Here is a 24027-nt window from a genome sequence, read left to right as displayed (position 1 = left end):
GTACTGTATGTATCAAACAATGATATTGAGCAGCTGTACTATGAAGAAAGAATATTCAAGTAACAGGTGAAAATAGAATTTAAAAACTAGCTCTGATACAACTAAAACATGTCACACCCTACCCCTCTGTAAGGCATAACATGATCCCATAGTATACCTAATGAATTACCAACTTCGTCTACTGATAACCTATTAAATACACTACAAGGGATTTTAAAACTTTTCTTACTTCTTTTTATAGTGGTGAGCACTATTTACAGGTGTTAAAAAACTTTTTGAACTGAAGTAAAACAACTAACACACTTGGACTATTAATAATTTCTGTAAAAATTTTGGCAGAGTGCCATCTGTATTTTGGACAAAATAGTTCTTCAAAAACCTGTAAAAAGCACTTCAATATTTTTCTCACTCTCAAACTCCAACATAATTCAACACAATATGTTTTTCAACTCAAATCCACAATAATTTTTTCAAAGACTGAGATAAAAGAAATACAGTACAAATTTTACAAGCCAAAATAACTCATAATTTACTTTACAACTTCAATGTACAATTTTAATTTACAACTGCTCAAAACCAAGAACAATATATACATACAGTGAACATACATTACAGTACAAAATTCAAAACGTGGTATACTCAATATACCCGATGATCTCTCATTGTAGTACTAGCAGCCTAGTCTGCTGTCCTATCAGTCTGTCTACCTGCGACAGCAATGAAAAGCTATCGCTCAGTAAAATTTACTCTGTGGTGCACAATAACAATTTGAAATGCGATATACATATAAATCTTTTATTGACAATTCACAAATCAAATAGTTCACAAAATTTACAAAGTTCATATAATACAAATTTGATCAAATAACTGCGTAACACAGTTTTGTCAATCAATAACACAATTTGATCAAATAACTGAATAATACAGTTTTGCCAATCAATAACATTATTTGATCAAATAACTGAATAATACAGTTTTGCAAATCAATAACACAATTTGATCAAATAACTGAATAATACAGTTTTGCCAATCAATAACACCATTTGCTCAAATAACTGAATAATACAGTTTTGCCAATCAATAACACCATTTAGGCCATAACACAAATTTTTCCACACATGCCGTATTGTACACCACGACAAGACACACTCGCCCCAATAATCAAAATTAATGAGGGAGGAAGCTAGCTGAATAATTAGTACTCATCCGATCTCAACCTCAACTGGCAAGCCAGAGAGGGAGGAAAATAAACGATCTCAACCCCGTAAATGGAGGAGGAATAATGTGATACTGTCATGCTAAGTGTGAACACAAAATCAATTCCAAACATTTTATTCAAATGATTCGTGAGAATCCAATAAATTTCCAAAGTCATAATTTTAATCACAAAATGGCAACACAATTCATAATTAACTTCAATTTTCACAAATCACACTAAATAAATTTTTCCACAGTTTCAAACCATTTACAATGCTTTTCAAGCAATAAATATCCATTCAAACACATTTCCATAATTGAAAACAATAATATACAAATAGTCATAATTTATTTCAATCGAAAAATTTAAAAGAAATAACTGTTGTGCACAAACACAATTTAAAATAATAATATAAAAATAATCATAATTTATTTTTTCAATAATCATAATTTATTTCAATTGAAAAATTCAAAAGAAATAATTATTGCACACAAACCTGTGATAACTATCTCCTGGCCTTGACTCAGTGTTTCCTTCCCTTTTCCTGAGTCTTTGCTAACTGAGAAACACAATTTGAGGTGTTTCAGTACTCATTTAAACTATCTCTGACGATAATGCTTGATAATTAATTCGCTGAATTCTATTTTTTGCTTAATCACCTAATATGTCGACCCTCAATGCGTTCTAGGTAAATTAGGTTTTAATGTTACTAATATGTCACATTCGATAGTCTTTTAGGGTTGGTACATGTTACCAATTTCATTTCCATGTATACTGCGTTTTATTGCAACTTGCTGGATTCCGGGATACTAGTTTGACCTAGCTGGACAACCTAGTTCCCTCAGTTTTCGGGTTTTGGTCTAAATTACAAAATTTTAGATCTATGTCTTATGGAATGTGGGGCAAAATTTCAGGTCATTCTGAGTTATGTAAACCAAGTTATGGTTATTTTACTGCTGGTCAAAATGCATCAAAATTGGTCACTTTAGGTCATTTTAGGTTCGGCCAGTTTTTGGACCCGAACTTGAGCAAGATTTTTGACTTGCTTATGGTCATTTCTGGGCTTTGGTGTCTTCATAAGACTTGTAGATATAGGTCTTAACTATTCATGGTCAAAATATCAGGTCAATTGGACCTGTTTTGAGTGAGTTATGGCCAAAACACTAACTGCTGCCCAAATGGTCAATTTTCAGGCCTTATTTGCACTTAATCCGGATTTGGTCATTTTTCAAGCTACCTTGCAACCAGAATTTTGGCAAGCTTCATGAAAGTTGGTACATTTTGTGCCTAGTTTCACCTCCAATTGGTCTCATACCAATTGGAGCCACACTCTTGAGGTTTTAAGCCCAAAACACAAACTGCCCTATTACATTTTGTTTATACTCATCAAGATCACCTTTGACACTTACCAAACTTCACCTTCATGCTAATTCTGGTTTGTACCCTAACCTAAACATATTTTACCACATATTTTTGATCATTTTGTTAGCTTACAATCACATTCAACATACACCATAAAGTACAGAATTTGTCAAACTCATTTACAACAATTTAATCACCTATTCATGCTCATTTACATATCCAACTTCACACCATCACACATATACCCAAACTGCCATAACACTTAACACAATTCAACATTAATATTCCATAATCCAAATGTGAAATAACATCCTTATGGTTCACCAAACCAGGCTGTCGATTCATGCATTACATTCCCTAAATTTCCAAGCACTCAAATTTCAATACACATTCACTTATACTAAGTATACATCACCCAAATAATTTCCTACACACATAAACATTTAATTAATCCTTTAATCCACCATTTACAAGCAAAAGTAAACTATCTTCAAGGAGTTTACATGGCTGCTAAAAGAACACATCCCCATTCAACATCAAACCTCAAAAATCTCTCCATAAATCAGTTTGGTCAATTCACCTCTAGAGCTGACTCCTGACCTAACTGTCCAATAAAATTGGACAAAAAAAAATTTTGGGATCAAAAATTAAATTAAATAATTATTGAAAAAATAAATGCAAAAGAAAAAGAAAATTGAAAAAGTTTATTACATCATGCTTATATCACTTGGAAGACATCATGGGTGATGTCAAAAATCCAATTTAATTTTTCCTACAAATATTGACCAAGTCAATTAAGTTAATTATCTATAAAATAACAAAAAGGAAAAAGAAAAAAAAAAGGGAAATTTCTTCTTCTTCAAAAAAAAAAAAAAAAACGTTCCCATCTCTCTCTCACTTCTCTATCTCAAAACTCCATTGAAACCCCATTTCCAAGCTCTTGTGAACCCAAAAATCAGCCATAAAACTTATAGGTTTCCTAATTAAATCTTGTTTTTGGACCTTGCTAAGCAACCTATGAGCAAAAAGAAGGAACGAATCAAAAGGTTTGGGAAGAGGGAAAAGCTCTAATTGAGGTAAGTGATTGAATTTGAAAATCTTAGTTTATTTGTTGTGTTTGTAGCTCACTTAACTTAGAAATTGTGTAAAATCAAATAAAAACAATTGTTGAGGGACCAAACATGAAATTTGCACAGCTAGGGTTAGGGTTTGAAATGAATGAGTTTGAAGTGTTTGAATAGTTATTTGAGGTGCAATAGGTATGGAGATCATGAATGTGCATTTTGAATGCATTAAATTGAACTTTATGTGTAGTTAGGGTTTGAGCAATTTGAAGAAATTGGAGAAAAATTTGAGAATTTGCCAAATGATATAGTGAACCTTATTTGAGTTGATTAATAGTCAATTGTGACCATTTGTGATGTGTATGAATTGTTGGAGCCAAGTTCCAATTCAAATTGGTGAAGGTCAATCTATAGGTAGCTTGATCTAGGTCCTTTTCAGGGACCAAAACTAAAAATTTATGAACCCAATTGGTGTGAGGCCAATTGGGAATGAAACTAGACACAAAATGGCACATTTTTCATTCATGAATCATGCCCAGAAAGTGGCTATAACTTAGTGAACAATTAGGCCAAATCTGGAATTGGGTACACTGCCTTGTACAAAAATGACCAAATGAACAGTAGTTACGTAAATGACCATAACTTGGTCTAGGAAGGTCCAAATGACCTGAATTTTATACCGATAGAAAGATGAGACATAGCCCCACAACTTTCATGAAGAAAAAAAACCCAAATTTTTGCCATAACCTATTTGAAAAACCACCTATAATCAGCCCACAAAAACTACCAATAACAAGGAATTTGCCCAAAATTCTGGGTAACACCAAATCCAGCTAGCCATGTTCAAATGGCCATAAATAGGTCTACAAAACTCCAAATGAAGTGATTCAAAAAGGGAAATAAAGTTAAGACAATGAGGAATAACTTCTATGAAGAAAACTTAACTAAATTACTACGGCAACTTGACCAATGGAATAGTGCAAACTAGGGCACCAAATTTGAAATTTTGGAATTTTACCTAAGAGACTTAAGATTTGAGGAAAACAATCAAAACCAATAAGTTAGGTAACCAAAATGTGGTATGTGGGTAAAATTAGAATTCCCATACCTATTAAGCATTAGAAAGTCAATAAATTAACTTGAATAGTATCATGAATAGTAACCCCAAATTGTAAATTTTAATGAACATCAAGTTTAGCATATTAAAGTTAGATATAAATAGATTTGGATTTATTTTTCAATTTATGATAAATTGTGATACTAAAATACTGTAAAATTGTAACATCCTCCCTGTACGTATTCTGTCTGTTCTGTTGCTCCGGTGACCTAATGTCAGTCTGGGCAAGTTAGGATGTCTGGAACTACACTTTGGTGATAGTGAACAGACATATAATGATGAAATAAATAAAAAGAAAATACAAGAAAAATTAAAGAAAAATAAAAGAGAGGAAATGAAACTAAGTTAAACGAGTCGGCACCGTAGCGATGGGTGACCGCACCGGGAAGTTAAGGCGAAGGCAATTGCCGACCCTAGGACTATGAGGAACACTCGAAATTAAATTTCGGGATGTAATTAAAGGTTCATTGAAATGTAATTGACACAAAAAATATTAAAGAAAATTAATAAATTAGTACAAAGAAAAATGAAAAATCGAGAAACAGACAAAAATCGGTGTTACCGAAAAATCGGGAATACAACCTGAAGAAGGGCATTTTGGTCATTTGACACTTAGAGTAGACTTTTGACCTAAATTTCCATGAAAAATTAGTAGTATTAAATTTTCAAAATGCCATGAAGATAAGAAAGTTTACACATAATGTAATTAAAGGAATTTTGGGGGATTAATTGAAATATTACTAAGTTTAATTATTAAATTATTAAACTATACTTAGTGGAACCTAGTGGGACTATATAAACCACTTAAGGACAGATTTTTTTTCCCACTAACAACTTCATCTTCAACCTCACTCTCACCTTGCCGAAATTGGTCCTCCCATTTCCACCATTGCCGTCCATGCAAGAGCTCAAATGGTACATGATCAAGCTATGATTTCTTACAAGTTTCTTCATTAAACTTGGTCTACACATCATGGGCAACACATTGGCAGCCAAAAGGAGAGATAATATCAAGGTTTAGCAAGCTTCAAAATAAGGTTAGTGCTAGTTTTCCTTACATCACTTGATTAAACTTTATACTAAGATTGAAATGAGTTGAATGGTTAAGAAATTTGAAGGTTTTGATGAGTTATTGATGTGTACAATTTTTGGCAGCCATGCAAGAATTTAGAATTTGATTTATTCATGGGTAAAAGAAGTGTTTTGTGATGTTAATTAAGGTATTACATGAGTTAGAAAGATTATTTCATGAGTATGTTTAATATTGATGTTTTGAGGTAGGGTTTGAGTAATTATGGAAGACCTTGGACAAGTGATAAATTCTGATAGCCTTGATGAGCTTAGAAGGTTGATAATTTCATGAAATTAATTGGTAAATCATGGTATCGATTGGATTAGTAAAAGTGTATTGTATGTTGCTAATTGAAGTATATGTATTCGCTAAGCAATTGCATGCGTAAGATGTTGATTTTGACTTTTAAAACTAAGGTTGTGTATTGTATTTTGAAGACATGTATAAACCATTCAAAATGACTTTAATGAGATGTGATGAATGATGTAAGTACATTAGGAGTCCAGAATTTAGGCATGGGAAGTTAAGGTATAGTAAGTTGAATGTGTAAATTGATTAGTATTTGAAGACTGTATTGAAGGCAGTATGCATTTGAGCCTATAACTTAATTGTGTGAACCAAATTGGTGTGAGGAAAATTGAAGATAAAATTAGACATGTAATAAACCAACTTTTGTGTAGGAACCTTGCCTAAATTCTATCCAGAAAGTGACTCAAAAAGTGACCTAATCCAGAATTGGTAAGTGCAAGCCCAGATTTTTGATCATATGAATAATAATCACTAAGATGACCATAACTCACTCAAAATAGGTCCAAATAACCTGAAATGTTTACCATGGAAAGCTTAGACATAGAGCTACAAATCTTATGAAGACACCAAAGCCCAGAAATGGCCAGAACCGAGTCAAATTGCTTGCCCAAGTTCGGGTACCAAAATTGCCAGAACTGAATTTGACCTAAAATTGACCAAATTTTGCACTAAAGATGCAATCTGTCCAGCTTTAGTAAATTGACCATATCTTGGTCTATACAATTCAGAATGACCTGAAATTTGTGCCAAAATTTCAATAAGACATAGAGCTACAATTTTGCTTCTTTGACCAGAAGCTAAAAACCAAGATAAATAGGACATTAAGCTAGACCAATCTAGCATACCAAAACTGAAAATTTGACATTTACCTACAATGAAGCTTGAAGTAAATTGGCAATGAATGCCAACTTGTGAAAAGGGTAAATTGCACTATATTGGCAGCATATTGTGTAACACCCCTATTTACATAGCCTGGTAGATTTTACTGTTTCGGTGACCCATGTCGGTCCGGACAATTAAGGGGATTAGAACCACACTTAAGACAACTAGATGAGCTATAAACACAAATAATTGGTAATTGCCAATTAGTTAAGTATAAATAAGAAAAATAGAACATAAGAAGTTAAACAAGCCGAGAGTCACAGCGATGGGTGACCTTCGCAGGAAGGGTTACGAAGTCAATTTAAACTCAAATTTCGAGTGGTAAATTGTGACGTCGTGGTCCTTAGGACCCTTATGAACATAGTGGAACAGAGAAAATCACGAAAAAGAACTGTTAAGTCAGTTAAATAATTAGGTTAGAGAGCCTGAAGAAATATTGAATTATTCACAAACTGGGTTGAACCGGTGAGGGGCAATTTGGTCAATTAACCCGGAGAGCTGACTCCTGACCTAACTGTTAAATAAAATTGGAGAAAAGAAAATTGCAGAGTCGAGAATTAAATTAAAGAACTAATGGAAAAATAAATAGAAAAAAAAAGAAAAAAGAAAAGTTAAAAAGGAAGTGACATCATCATGGTGACATCACATATGAAGTCATGAATAATTTTTATTTACTTGATAATTTGACTAAGTCAATTAAAGGATAAATATACAAAATAAAGAAATAAAATCCATTTCTCTTCTTCCCTTCCAAGCCGGCCGAAACCCCCTCTCTCTCCCTCCTCCATAAGTGTCCACCATTAAAGAGTTATTCAACCTTGAATAACTTGATGTTCTTCCACTAAAATTAACCCTAAACCCTAGAAAGCTTCTTAAGAACCCTAGATAAGAAGTATAGAAGAAAGAAGGAGGAAGAAAAATAGACAATTGGAGTTTTGGGAATCCAAAGCAAAGGTTAGTATTCTAACTTTCAATTATTTAATCAAATGCATGTTTAATTATTTAAATGAACTTAGAAACTAAAGAAATGAGATGAAATTAATTGTTGGAGGACCAAACCTAAATTTTGGTCAACTAGGGTTTTGATGTGTGTATGCATGAGTTTGATAGATTTTAAAGTGTATGTGATCTTGTTTGAGATGAAGAAACATGTATATAGGCTTTGAATCAATCAAATGCAAAGAATTGGTAAACTAGGGTTTTGACACTTAGGGTTTAGAGACAAAAATGTGAGAAATGGGTAAATAATATGATTGACCTAGTTTGAAGTGGGAAATGGTCAATGGTGACCAAATGAAGTGTGTTGAACGTGTTGGAGTTGAAATCAAATTCGGATTGAGTGTGGTCATGCTGCTGGCAGCATGACCAAGGTCCCTTTGAGGGACCACAACTGAAAATTTACAAGTCCAATTGGTATGAAACCAATTGGGAATGAAAATATACACTAAATGACACAATTTTCATTTATGAAGCATGCTCAAAAAGTGACCAAAACCTAGTGAACAAATTGACCAAATCCAGAAAATCTCAGTCTGCCGTGTACAAACTAACCAAATAGTATTTCTTCATTTGGCCATAACTTGAGCTAGGTAGGTCTAAATGACCTGAAATGTTACCAGTGGACAGATAAGATATAGACTTAAAACTTTCATGAAGAACACAAACCCAAATTATGCCATTAACCAAGTCATTTTTCCACCCAAATTTGGTGACCTAAAACTGCCAGAATCAAAATTTGCCTAGAAAATCTGGGTTAAGTCCAATCCGGCAGCCATGGTTCAAATGGCTGTAACTTGAGCTACAAACTCCAATTGGAGCGATTCAAAAAGGAGAATAAACTTAAGACAATAGGGAACATTTTCTATGAAGAAAGTTTTGCCAAATTCCAACAGTAAAATGATCAATGGAACAGTGCAACCTTAGACACCAAAACTAAAAATTTATCAAATTTGCCTAAAAAACTTAGAATTTAAGTAAACAACCAAAACAAACAAATTTAGTGACCAAAATGTGGTATGTGGGTGAAGTTGGAATTCCCATACCTATTAAGCCTTAGAAAGTCAACAATTTAACTTGAATAATGTAGTGAATAGTAACCCCGAAACACAAAATTTAAAGAACGTCGAGTTTAGCACATTAGAGCTAGGTAAAAGTGAAGTTAAATTTATTTTTGGATTTATGTTGAGTTGTGGTACTGAAACACTATAAAATTATGTGTTTCAGTTGAAAAGAACACCGAGAAAGAACCCGAGGAATCGAGTCAAGGTCAAGAGGTGACTCGCTTGAGGTTTGTGCACAACGTATAATTTTCTTAAATTACTTTCTGCTTATTGTTTTGAATAATTTGAAATAGTGAATTGTGACATTATTTATGATGCTTTGATTTAAATTGTTGAAAGTTAATTGTGTATATTTGAAATGACAATGTTTAGCAAATTGTTAAGATAAGTTTTGAAACGACAGTGTCATGACCATATATTTGAGCACTTCACTAGCATGACTAGTGGGGGTAATCAGTTTCGAATTTTGATTCCTTCTCTGGATAAAGTATTAAGGTGTGTGCCAGTAGAAGAGGAAATTAAATAGATATCCATATATTTGAGCTAGCTAGCCTTGTGATGTGACTTCTCCTTAGCCTCTGGCTATTGAGATTATATTTGTTTCGAATGGCATGATATAACTGTGGGTTTTATGAAATGTGTTTTGATATTTCGAAATGAAATTGTTTGGAATAAAATCTCATAATTCATGTTTTGTGTTTAACTCTCATGTACAGTTCAATTTTTGAATAAATGTGATTTAAATTCTGCATAAAGATTATTTTAGTATGTTGTGCACAACTGAGTCCTAGTACTCAATGATAGCTGTTATTGCTGTCGTAGATATAGAGACTAGAGGAGCAGCAGATTGAGCTGCTGAGGACAGGGGAGCTACTTACCTTGAAGCTATCGGGTATAATTTATATCCTGACTGTAAATATTTATTTTGATGTATGTATTGCATATAAATGTATGGACATGTAAAATTAGTCTTGAGCAGCTTGTACAAAGTTTGTATAACGTTTATAATAAAATTTAGTTTGAATTTCTTTTGATGTTAATTTTTGCAATGGTGTATATAAATTACTTTGTCATTAATGAAATATGTATGGTAGCATTTGTGACACCCCTTACCCGTCTACAGTGTAGCCGAGCAAGCTATGTCACACGGTGTACCGGCACACTCTATTATACCTTAATAAATTTTCATCAATAATTTTGATTATAGCTTGTGAAATATGTTTTATTTAAGTCATTATTGAAATTATAATTTATTTGAGGTTTCGAAAATTTTTAAAGAAAATCTGGCAGAGTACCGGCTAAAAATGGAGAAAACCGTTCTTCGCAACCTGTGAAAAACACTTCCTATATTCTTATTCATTCATCTCAACTCCATTTATCAAAATCTCAATATTTTTCAGTTCACATTCATTTTTCAATCATTCATTTCATGTGATAATCATATATATATATATATATCACAGATAAACATTCACTTTTTCATTTACAAACACAATTCTCATTATTTACATGAGCATCAAATTACATTTCATAAGTTCATTTACACATGAGAAAATAAGATCAATTACAAAATACCAAAATGACACCTAGTGTCCTACCAATGCACTGTAGCCTGTGAGGTGACACGGACACTATGAAGAACTGCAGGATGGACTTACCCAATCTGTGGTCCACTGGCTCTCGATCAGTATCTTGGTACTCACGCGTTGCAAAGCGACGCTAAGCATAAAGCTTAGTGGTGCAAATAATAAAATAGAAAGAAATAATATGCAAATAAAAATCATAATTTCTTAGCCATTGTGTTCATAAGAACTGAATAATTACCAACTTAATGTTTAGTCGAGGGCTAATTACGTTTTATGATATTAACTTCTTCATGCATTTTGTTTATTTATTTTCTTCATGATCTTGAGTTTCTTTGTATTCTATCGTAATCATTTCTGATATTTAATTTTCGTATTTTCTTTAACAATCAGTTCAATTACAGTTATACTTTTCCATGCCCAAGTAACTGTACAAATTGACCGGATCGATAAATGGGTAAACCAAAGACTGGGTACTGTGTACCTCGCCGTCACACCATCGGTCACAATGTGTCTCCCGGTGTGCAAACAGAATGGCTAATAAGCCATATAAGCAATAAGGCATAAAGCCAAGTAAAACATCATAATCAGTATAGCCATAGGCTATCACATCACAGAATGGCAATGAAACCATACATCATATGCAGTACTACTATCAGAACCCTATTGGCATGCCAACCTATCCAAACCAATCACATTAGGCCTACTAGGGCATTTGATACTTTTGAATTCTTCAATTTTTGAATTTCAAGTTTTTATGTCACTATTCACTTCAATAGCCAACAAAAAGTTGACTTTTGCATAGATCATAGGTGCATTGGTTTTAACACTCCCAATGTACCACATTTTGCATTTAAAACTTGTTGGTTTTGGTCACTTTCTCAAAGCTTAGGTCATTTTGGCAAAATTGCCAATTTTCGGTTTTGGTGCTCCAAAGTTGCACTGTTCTATTGGTCGATCTACTGTTGGAATTTGACAAAACTTCCTTCATAGAAAATGTTCCTTATTTTGTCTAGTTGAATTTCTTTTTTTGAATCACTCCATTTGGAGTTTTTTAGCTCAAGTTATTGCAAAAATAAATTTACTGTTCACGTGCACTGTTCATGCTGCACTTTTGGGTTTTGGCAGATTTTGGTCCAACTTTGGTCAGTAATTTGACCAAGTTAAGTTCATAATTTGGTCTAACTTTCTTCATATGAAATGTTCTACTATGCCTTAGGTTTCCATCGGTTCAAGAATTGCCTAAATCCGAGTTTTCTAGAGAGATTTATAGCCATCCAAACATTACTGCTCAAATTAAAATCTGCAGAGTTGCAGGTTTGAACAGTGACTGTGACTGCCATTTGGGTTAGGTTATGGTCATAATTTGGGGTAGGTTTCTTCATGAAAGTTGTTTTTCTATGTCTTAAGTTGTTGCTATAAAAATTTCAGGTCAATTGACCAAATCTACAGTGAGTTATGGCCAAATGAACAGTTACTGTTCATTTGGTCATTCTGCAGGGGCTGTTTGCAGGGTATCCGGATTGGGGCCAAGTTTTGGTCCTCTTGCTTTGGTCTTTTGGACATGGTTTCTTCAGAAAAAATGTGCCATTATAAGCCTAGTTTAATGTCCAATTGGCCAAACACCAATTGGACCAACACAGCCCAAGTTATGGCAGTGCAAGTGGACTGAATTTTCAGTCCCTCTGCTGCTGTCCTAGGGCAGCCTACAACTTCACTTTGCAATCCCATTTTTCAGTCCATAATATGGTCAACTTACCTAAAATGGTCACTAATTGACCATTAAAATGTGCTCTAACAATTTCATAAGCTAAATCAATTTTCACTCCCCCAAAACCCTAGCTTCACCTTATGTTTTCTATAAGATACCTTAGTTAGCATACCAATTTATTATCCTTATGTATATGTATCTTAAACATCATTTCTAATCCACTCTAAGTCCAGCAAAACCCTCATTTCTATTCCTTCAATATGGCTACCGAAATTCATGGCATTCATACACATGGGTTTGGTTCATTTATTCCACAATTTCTTACCTATTACACATCTCTAACATGGAATTCATGTGTTTTAAATACATATGTGCACTAACCTCACTTTAACCTCTTGTAGGCAGATTTTTCCAAGTCCCAATCTTCACTTTCTTTCTTCTTCTTGGCTGCCAAACAGTTCCCAAGAGGTAGAGACAAGTTTTTAGTGAAGGGACTTAGGGGTTTTAGGGTGAGGAAGCATGGAAATTTGAAGCTTTTGTTTGAAAATCAACGGAGGGAGAAGAGGGAGAGATTCACGTTTTGGCTGAAGAAGAAGAAGGAAACAGCAGAATTTTGAGTCCATTTGTCTCTTTTAATTGTTTAAAAAAAAGACTTATTGAATGGTGATTGGTGGAGGGTATGTAAATGACATCATGTGATGTCATTATCCCTAATTTCCTTCATTTTTCTTTTATTCTTTTATCTACTCATTTTCAATTCAATTTTTAGAAATATTTATTCATATTTTAGATCATAATAATTATTTACTTAACTGGACAAGTCGGCCAAAAATCACCTCTGAAGGCGAAATGACCAAAATGCCCTCCGTTTGGCTTAATGGGTCAAAATTGTCTGTACCGATTGAAAAATTTTTCTAGGTATTTTCTTGGCATTCTAATGCCATGGGAACCTCAATAACCCTTCTCTGGAGTCCCAAAAATTATTTTATAATTTTTCCCCCGAGTCTAAGGCTCCTCGTTGTGAGAACCGCAACTTCCCTCTGGTTACCCATCGCTAGGGCACCGGCTCGTTTAACTTGGTTGTATTTTATTTCAAAAATTTTTACTAAATTTTTCTTATTAATATTTGAGTTAATTATGATTCCCGACTTTAGTTTAAATATTTTTTTCCGGACGTTCTAGCTGTCCGGACCGACACCGGTCACCGGAACAGTAGAATGTACGGAGTTGCTACGGGGAAGGTGTTACAGCATTTATTTTGAATTGAATGAAATTCATTAATGGTATTTGATGATTGTTGGATATTGAAAATGGTGGATTTGAATTTTTGGAAGTTGTTAAATGTGTTGAAATTGATTGAGATGATTGTGAATTTGAAAAAGTTGTTGAGAAAAATTATTGGAAGTACTTTTTTTCAGGTATTTGAAGAACTGTTTTCTCAAAATACAGACGGAACTCTAGCAAAATTTTTATAAAATTTGCGGAAAAATAAAATGGACCAAAAATATTAACTAGTTTTAATTTTAATTAAATGTTTTAAATACCTATTAGAAAATGCTCACCACTTATCAAAAATAAGAAAATTGTTTTAAAATCCCTTGTAGGGTACTTAATGAGTTATCGGTAAGTGAAGTTCGGTAGTTCATTACGTATTCTACGGGATCATGTTATGCCTTACAGAGGGGTAAGGTGTGACATGTTTTAGTGGTATCAGAGCAAATTTTTGAAGTATGTTTTAACTTATGAATTTGTGTCTTTTCTTTGTTAAGTACAACTGCTAAATGTCCATATTTGTTACATACAGTGCATTACATCATAAATATAAACTAACAGAGGGAAATCTCCATGTGTTACTTGTTCAGGAGATACCCTAACTTCAGCCTGAAATGGAAGAAGAGGATCGCTCAGTTTAGCAGTTTGTTGAAGCTGAGGCACAAGGAGAAGGCCCAGCTCTACAGAATGTTAGTGGATCAGTAGCACTAGCCCCACAAATGCCGCAGTTTCCTACACAGTTTGCATAGCAGATGGCCTCAATGTTTCAACAAATGGCTAGGGGTATGCCTGCTCAAGCTTAACCCTAGACACCTGTGGTACAACCATAACCTCCAGCCAGACAATATGATAAGTTATTGAAGTATGGAGCTACCAAATTTAAGGGTACAGTGGACCCTTTAGAGGCAGAGTAATGGCTTGAAAGGATGGATAGAGTATTTAAGAAGGTACACTGCCAAGATGAACTGAAGTTTGACTATTCTGTCTCACTACTGCAAAGGGACGCATATGATTAGTGGAAGACCATCCCCCACAGCTTGGCTGAACCACTAGTGCTAACCTGGGATGACTTTATCAGAGAATTCAGACAGAAATACATCCCAGATGCATATGTTGATAAGAAATTGTAAGAATTTTTGAGTTTGAAACAAGGGAATAGATCAATGGCAGAGTATGAGAGGGAGTTCTCCCGCTTAAATCATTATGTTGGGAGTCTCCTTTCTACCAGCAAGGCAAGATGCAAGAGATTTGAGACTGGTTTGCAGCCCAGTTTGAGAATGCAAGTAGTGGGATTCAGACACAGCAACTTTTCAGAACTCATATCTCAAGCACTCGAGTTAGAAATGATTAAATCAGAAGCGACCCCAACAAAAGAAAAATCAGAAAAAGTTGAAAAATCAGAGAAAGACAAGGGGGGAAAATCAGTTGAACAAAGTTCTGGTGGTACTTCTGGGAAAAAAGAAGAAATTTAGTGGACCCAGCAGGGGTCGAGGTGGAAGATTTGGTAGGGGCAGATTTTCTGGACAGAGACCCCCTATGTAACATCCTCCCTATACGTGTTCTGTAAGTTCTATTGCTCCAGTAGTCAAATAACAGTCCAGGCAAGCCAGGATGTCTAGAACTACACTTCGGTGATAGTGAACAAACATATAATGATGAAATAAATAAAAAGAAAATACAAGAAAAATCAAACAAAAATGAAAGAGAGAAAATGATGCTAAGTTAAACGAGTCGGCACCGCAGCGATGGGTAACTGCACTGGGAAGGCCGTTGCCGACCCTAGGACCGCGGGGAACCCTCTGAATTTAATTTTGAGACATAAATAAAGGTTTATTGAAATGTAATTGACACTAGAAATATCAAATAAAAATTAATAGATTAGTACAAAGAAAAATGAAAAATCGAGAAACAGACAAAAATCGGTGTTACCGAAAAATCGGAAATATAACTTGAAGTGGGGTATTTTGGTCATTTGACACATAGAGTTGCCTTTTGACCTCAATCTCCATTAAAAATAAATGATATTACACTTAGAAAATGTCATGAAAAATTAAATTGTGATACATTATAAGAATAGTGAAAGAAATGGGGGATAAAATCCAATTTATGAAACTTTGAATAATTAACATTAAAATCCAAGTTAGTGCTCCACTAACTTGGATATTGGGACCCTTATCATAGCCTTGGGACAGCAGATAGCACTCACCATCATCTTCTTCATCATCCCATTTTACTTTGCCGAAATGAATTCCACAATGGAAATCACCATGGCCACCCCACATGCAACCTCCATGGGTGCATGATCAAGCCATCCTTTCCACTTCTTTCCTTTATTAAAGCTTGCCTACTCACCTTGGGGAAGATATTGGCAACAAGAAAAGCAAGATTTGGTGAAGTTTTGATAAGCTTCAAATGTGGTAAGTGTCCAAAACCTCTCCCTTGCTTTAGTAAACCTTGTGTTTAGGTTGAGGTGAGTATTTTGGTGAAGAGAAATGAAAGAAATAGTGAGAAATGGACTTGTCCATTTTTGGCAGCCATGAACCTTTGTTGAGATTGAGTTATTTTTACTTCTAATGAATGGAAATGAAGGTTGATTAATTTAAATAAAAGTTGTAGTAAGTTTGTATCTAAGTATATGCATGTAGTGTTTGAATTAAGGGTGTGAAATGGAACTTTGATGCCTTGAGCAAACTGCCATATTTGGCAACCCCTAATAGCATGAATTTGTGTGTGAACATGTAGTTATTAATGAAATATGCTAAGGTTAAATTGTGGGCAGCAAGTGTAAGTGATATTGAAGTATGATTATGTTGAAGTGTATGTGTAATATTGACATTGAGATGTGTTAAAATTTGGTGGAAGTGAATGTTGAATTAATGGTGAATTGTGTGCATTAAGCACTTGAATATTCTACCCACAATTGTTGTTGGAATTGTGTACAATATATATGTGGAAGTGTTATTGATTGAATATTGAAGAAATGAGGAGGAGAAGGAATATCAAATTGGAAGTGTATATGCTTTGTGCAGGTTGTGTGTGAAGGCAGGACATAAATTAGGCCATAAGTGCCAAACTATGAACCCAATTGGTATGAGGCCAATAGGGGGTGAAACTAGACACCAAATAGGCCAACTTTCATGCAGAAATGTTGCCAAAATTCTGCCTAGAAACTGACCTTAAAAATGACCAATCCGGATTAGCAACCTTGCAACCCAGATTTTTGACCATATGAACAGTAGTCATTTGGATGACCATAACTCACTCAAAACAGGTCCAATTGACCTGAACTTTTTACCATGGTTAGTTTAGACATAGATCTACAATTATTATGAAGACACCAAAGCCCATAAATGGCCAGAACCAAGTCAAATGGCTTGCACAAGTTTGGGTACAAAAACTGCCGAACCAAAACTGACCTAAAACTGACCAAATTTTGCACTAAAGGTGCAATCTGTCCAGCTTTAGTAAATTTACCATATCTTGGACTATACAACTCAAAATGACCTGAAATTTTGCCCTGCGTGCAATAAGACATAGAGCTACAATTTTTCTTCTTTGACCAAAAGCTAAAAACCAAGGGAAATAGGACTTTAAGCTAGACCAATCTAGCACACAAAAATTGAGAATTTGATATTTTGCATACAATGATGCTTGAAGCATTTTGGCAATGAATGCCAACTTGTAAAAATGGTAAATTGCACTATATTGGCAGCATATTGAGATATAAATTGTGACATATTGATGCTAGAAACAACTTATCTATATTACCAAAAAAGGTCAACATATGCATTGACTTGTGAATTATATAATAGTTAGTAAACTCGAAAAATTGAAGAATTAAACAATTAATTAATAATGTGCCCTAGTTTGCCTAGTTGACTAGTATGGATAGGTTGGCATGCCAATAGGATTCTGACAGCTGTTTTATAAATGGCTTTATGCCATACTGTGTTTTTACGGCTTATTATGCCGCACTGTGACTTTAATAGCCTACGGCTATACATATTGTGTATTTATTTTTGGCTTATCGCCAGATTGACTATATGGCTTTTTAGCCACACTATTTGCACACCGGGAGACACTTTGTGACCGATGGTGTGACGGCCCGAGGTACTAGGTACCCAGTGACAGTATATCCGTTTATCCAGTCTGGTCAGTATATAGGCTACACGGGCAGTAATTCAAGTACTATTAAATTCAAATACCTAAATCCAGTCTACTGACATACAGCACCACCAAAAATTTGTAAACACTTTATTTACTTTATTTTAGTGTATATTTCTTTATATTTGGCACCACTAAGCAAAATTGCTTAGCGCGTTGCTTTTGTAACGCGTAGGTATTGGAGATACAGCTGGGGAGCCCAGCAGACCTACGACCGGGTGAGACATCAGATCTGCACAGGAGTCCAGAGTCATCTGCACTGCATTGCATACATGGTAGGACTTAGGATATCTTGTATTTTGTACTTTTGTTGTATATTTGAAATTCAGCCCTGTATTTTGTAATGTTATGAAAGCTCTAAAGTTTGTAATATTTTGTACATATTAAATGACATGGAGATTTCTATATATATTTAAATTATTATGGAACTGTTTAATGACTGTAAAAGTCTATTAACTTTACTGAGAAATAGAGACTGTGAAATATTTGAGATTTTGATATCATCATATTAAACTGTTGTGACACCCCTTACCCGACTACAGTGTAGCCGAGCAAGTTATGCCACTCAGTGTGCCGGAGCACTCTATTTTATCTGATTTCATTACAGTTCTTGATTTATTTATTCAAAAACTTTATTGAGGATTTAGGCTATTTTTACTTTTATCAAAATCTAACTAAATTGGAAATTTCAAAAATTTTAACGATAATCCGACAAAGTGTCGGCTGTAATTTGGACTAACAGTTCTTTTGAACCTGCCAAAGACAATTTCAATATATACTCAATTTCTCAAACTTAATAATCTAAAAAATTTTCAAACATAATGTATCTCAATACAGTATCCAGATTTCTCAGAAATCTCATTAGATTTTCAATATCTCAATATTCACAAGTATAATCTCATTATAACTCAACTTCAATTCACATGCTAAAATACTTACTTTGAATAGCTTCCATAATTCATAGGTTAATTACATGAGTTTATTTTGTACAAGATATACAAATAATTTACAATGTGCTAGGAATGAACAATATACATAACATGTATAAAATGAGCCCTATCTACATGCATTGCTGAGGAGGTGACAATCTTGAACTCTTCTGACACTTCTGCAGCTCTGGACTCCAAAAATCTCAGTCGACAGTCTATTGGTTTTACCTTCAGTACCTGCGCGAGGAAGCAATTCCATCGCGCTAAGCATTTCTGCTTAGTGGTGCAATAATATAACTAGAAATAATATATACAAGTAAAGAAAGAAATAAATGATAATTCAGATACTCAAGAATCAATTTAATTTGGTATGGTATTTCTAGTATCAACGATCTTATATACTAGTTTGTTCCTCTTTGGAAGTGCTTAGTTTATAACTTTTCAGTAATACTAGCAGGTATATAATTTATTCTATCTGTATTGTATTTCAAGTCTGTACGGTCCTGCAATTTATATTTTTGTTATGTTTCTTTTGCTAATCTCTTTTGCTTATTCATTCAATGCTTAATTTAATTGTACTGGATTTTCATTATACTTAACTTAACTTAGCTGCCTGAATTGAATAATACTTTAATTGACTTCCCAAGTAACCTATACTAGACGACTGGACTGGATAACGGGTCGTTGGCACTGGACACCGCGGTGCCTCGGGCCGTCATACCATGGGACGCAGAACGTCTACCATGTATGCAGTCAGTATGGCTAAAAAGCCATGATATCACATAATCGGGCATAAAAGCCATGAAATCGGGCATAAAAGCCATGAATACGGGCATAAAGCCATGAATACAGGCATAAAGCCTTTCGCAGTACTGCTAAAACAATACCCTATTGGCATGCCAAACTATCCAAACCAATCTTGTTAGGTATACTAGGGCATTTGATATTTTAAAATGTTAATATATTGTGCTTTATGACTTCATTATTTCATAATAAATTTCAATCATAATTCATACATTCATTTGATCATTTATATGATCATAATTCACATCAATTATTCTTTTATACCATTGTACTCAAAATACTTCTCCTCTTTACAATAATGAGAACTAATGTCTCATTCATACATTAATATGGTTTATTTATCCATTCATTATGTTATTCATATTGATCATAATTCTAAACAATGGTTCACATGTACCATTGTATTCAAAACATTTTTCCTTTCTCATTTATACATTCAAGAATCTACTTATGTAATTACAAATTTTATATTTCAAGTTGAGCTACTAATATTTTATGAATTCCATTTGTGATGGGCATATAAGCCCTAACTATCTATTCACATCAATTAGGTGACTTATTTTTCATGTTTCAAGTAATCCATAAATATTTCATGGATTTCAAATTTATGGCCTTAATTCCTTCTTAACAAATTTGACTAGGATGCATAGTCTACATTTGTCATACAATTATAAGCATTTAAGCTTAGAATTGGTTCTAGGTTTTCATCTTAATTTACTAATCATTTTGATTACTATTCACCTTACTAGTCAACCAAAATGTTGACTTTTTCATACTTAGTGGATATATTAATTCTAATTACACCAAGATCCCACATTTTGAGTTTTACATTTACTAGTACTAATTGCCAATTGCAATTTAAAGTCCCCTAGATGCATTTCTAATTTCAAAATTTGAATTTCAAGTTTTGGTGTCACTATTCACCTCATTGGTCAACAAAAATGTTGACTTTTGCATAGACAATAGGTACATTGGTTTTAACACTCCCGATGTACCACATTTTGCATTTAAAACTTGTTGGAATCAATTACCAAATCCATTTCCAAGCTTATTTCAAGTTTTCATATCACTATTCACTTCATTAGTCAACTAAAATGTTGACTTTTGCATAGAAAATATGTACATTGACTTTGGCACTTCAAACATACTACATTTTTCATTTAAAACTTGTTGGTTTTGGTCACTTTCTCAAAGCTTGGGTCATTTTGGCAAAATTGCCAATTTTCAGTTTTGGTGCTCCGAAGTTGCACTGTTTCATTGGTCGATTTACTGTTGGAATTTGACAAAACTTCCTTCATAGAAAATGTTCCTTATTTTGTCTAGTTGAATTTCTTTTTTTGAATCACTCTATTTGGAGTTTTATAGCTCAAGTTATGGCCAAAATAAGTTTACTGTTCACGTGTACTGTTCCTGCTGAAATTTTGGGTTTTGGCAGATTTTGGTCCAATCTTGGTCAGTAATTTGACCAAGTTAAGTTCATAATTTGGTCTAACTTTCTTCATATGAAATGTTCTACCATGCCTTAGGTTTCCATCGGTTCAAGAATCGCCTAAATCCGAGTTTTCTACAGAGAGTTATAGCCATCCAAACATTACTGCTCAAATGAAAATTCTGGAAATCTCAGTACAGTAAACTTCACTTTGCTCAATGATTTGATTAGGTTCTGGTCATAATTTGGGATAGGTTTCTTCATGAAAGTTGTTTTTCTATGTCTTAACTTATTGCTGTAAAAATTTCAGATCAATTGACCATTTCTACAGTAAATTATGGCCAAATGAACAGTTACTGTTCATTTGGTCATTCTGCAGGGGCTATTTGCAGGGTATCCGGATTGGGGCCAACTTTTGGTCCTCTTGCTTTGGTCTTTTGGGCATGGTTTCTTCAGCAAAAATGTGCCATTATAAGCCTAGTTTCATGTCCAATTGGCCAAACACAAATTGGACCAACACAGCCCAAGATATGGCAGTCCAAGTGGGCTGACATTTCAGTCACTCTGCTGCTGTCCTTAGGCAGCCTACACATTCACTTGGCCATGCTATTTTTCAGTCCAAATTGTGGTCAACTTACCTAAAGTGGTCACTAATTGACCATTAAAATGTTCTCTAACAATTTCCTAAGCCAAGTCAAATTTTCACTTCTCAAAACCCTAATTCCCATATGAATTTTCACAACATGCTTTAATTAACTAACTAATCCATTATACTCATATTTACTTACTTTAAACATAATCCCTAGTGCACTCCAAACCCATCAAAAAGACTCAATCTTGTTCCTTACTTAGGGGCAGCCAAAATTGATGGCATACATGTACATAGTTTTTATTCATTTTAATTACAAATCCTTACTTATTTCAAGTCTTTAACATAGAAATAAAGAGCTTTAGGTGTATATGCGCACTAACCTTGAATGGGGCAGAATTTCCAGCCACCCAAGCTCCTTTCTTTCTTCCTCTTTTGGCTGCCTAGAGGTTGCTCAAGTTGCTAGGTTTATTTTTTGTGAAGCTAGGTTATGATTTTGTTGGGTAGAAATGGGTGAATCAAGCTTTGAAAAGCTTGAATATGCTTAGCTATGGAAGAGGTCACGTATTGGAGGAAGAAGAAGAAGAAGAAGAGCAGAATTTTTAGTCCTCTTTGACTCTTTTAAGTGTTTTAAAAATGCTTATTTGAATGCAATTGGTGTAGACTTGTAAGTGACATCATAAAGATGTCATAAATTGCTTTTTATGGATTTTTCTTTCCTTTTCTTTTCTAATCATTTTCAATTCAATTTTCAACAATATTTATTCACATTTTATGTCATATTAATTATTTACTCGACTGGACAAGTCGGCCAAAAATCACCTCTGAAGGCGAAATGACCAAAATGCCCTCCGTTTGACTTAACGGGTCAAAATTGTCTGTACCGATTGAAAAATTTTTCTAGGTATTTTCTTGGCATTCTAATGCCATAGGAACCTCGGTAATCCTTCTCTGGAGTCCCAAAAATTATTTTATAATTTTTCCCCCGGGTCTAGCGCTCCTCGTTGCGAGAACCGCAACTTCCCTCTAGTTACCCATCGCTTGGGCACCAGCTCATTTGACTTAGTTGCATTTTATTTCTAAAATTTTTACTAAATTTTTCTTATTAATATTTGAGTTAATTATGGTTCCTGACTTTAGTTTAAATATTTTTCTGGACGTTCTAGCTGTCCGGACCGACACCGATCACCGGAACAGTAGATTGTACGGAGTTGCTACCGGGAGGGTGTTACAACTGTTTTCAACAAGTTTGGGAGGACAGTTTGTCCTAAATATAGACGGCACCTTGCCAAATTTTTATTACCAATCTTGAAACACTGATTTTATCAAAGTATGACAATAGTATCAGCATCATATGAATATTACATAAAAGACTTCTTAAAATCAAATTGAGTTCAAGAAATGAAATAATCAAAGACTAGGTGTTCCGGCACGCCGTGTAGCACTCCTTGCTTGGCTATACTGTAGACGGGTGAGGGGTGTTACATTTAGTGGTATCAGAGCACGGTTTAGGCGTTTTTGGACCTAGATAGATTACACATCATGCATTGCATTGTAAGTGCTAAGATGACTCTAATGCAGATCTTATGATTTGTTTTGTTATTTTGATCAGAATATGGACTCCACATCACAGAGAGCGGTCGATGAGAAAGTGGAAAGTCATGCTCCATCTATGACTGAACCAGGAGACAGGAGGGAACCTGCTCCACCAGTACCAAATGCACCAGCCACATTTCAGCAAATGGCTGAGTTCTTTAGACAGATGGCAGGAGTTATGCCACCACCACCACCTCCACATCAAAAATCTCATATGGAGAGACTCAGGAAGTTTGGAGCAGTGGACTTTCTGGGCAAAAGAGAAGATGATTCACACAAATTAAAAACTGGTTGGACAGAATCGAAGAGTCTTGAAACAACTTCATTGTACTCCAGAGCAGACTTGGAAGTCAGATTACCATCTGCAGGATGATGCATACCAGTGGTGGGATACAGTAACTAGTGAGGTGCCACCAGAACAGATAACTTGGGATTTCTTTCTCACTGAGTTCAGAAAGAAGTATGTGGGTAGTGTATACTTGGAAGAGAAGAGAAGGGAGTTTATTACCCTATGCCAGAGACAGCTGACAGTGACTGAATATGAAAGAGAATTTTTCAGACTGAGCTGCTATGGGCGGGAAATAGTCCCTAATGAGGCAGAGAGATGCAAGAGATTTGAGGAAGGACTCAATGATAACATTAAAGTAATGATTACAGCCTTGGGGATTACAGAGTTTGCCAAGTTGGTGGAAGCTGCACTTAAGGTTGAAAAAGTTAGAATGAATGAGCAGAACAGAAGGGACAGACAGCAGAAAAGAGGTCAAGGTCAAACCGATGCATCTTCTGCCCCTAGTAAGAAATTCAGAGGTTCGCCTACTCAGAGTTTTAGTAGAGCACCAAGTCAGGGTCAGTCACAGAGGCCTAAATCTCAGTTTGCACCAAGGAG

Source organism: Hevea brasiliensis, chromosome 11, assembly GCF_030052815.1.
Source record: "Hevea brasiliensis isolate MT/VB/25A 57/8 chromosome 11, ASM3005281v1, whole genome shotgun sequence".
Taxonomy (NCBI): domain Eukaryota; kingdom Viridiplantae; phylum Streptophyta; class Magnoliopsida; order Malpighiales; family Euphorbiaceae; genus Hevea; species Hevea brasiliensis.
This window is presented reverse-complemented; position numbering follows the sequence as displayed.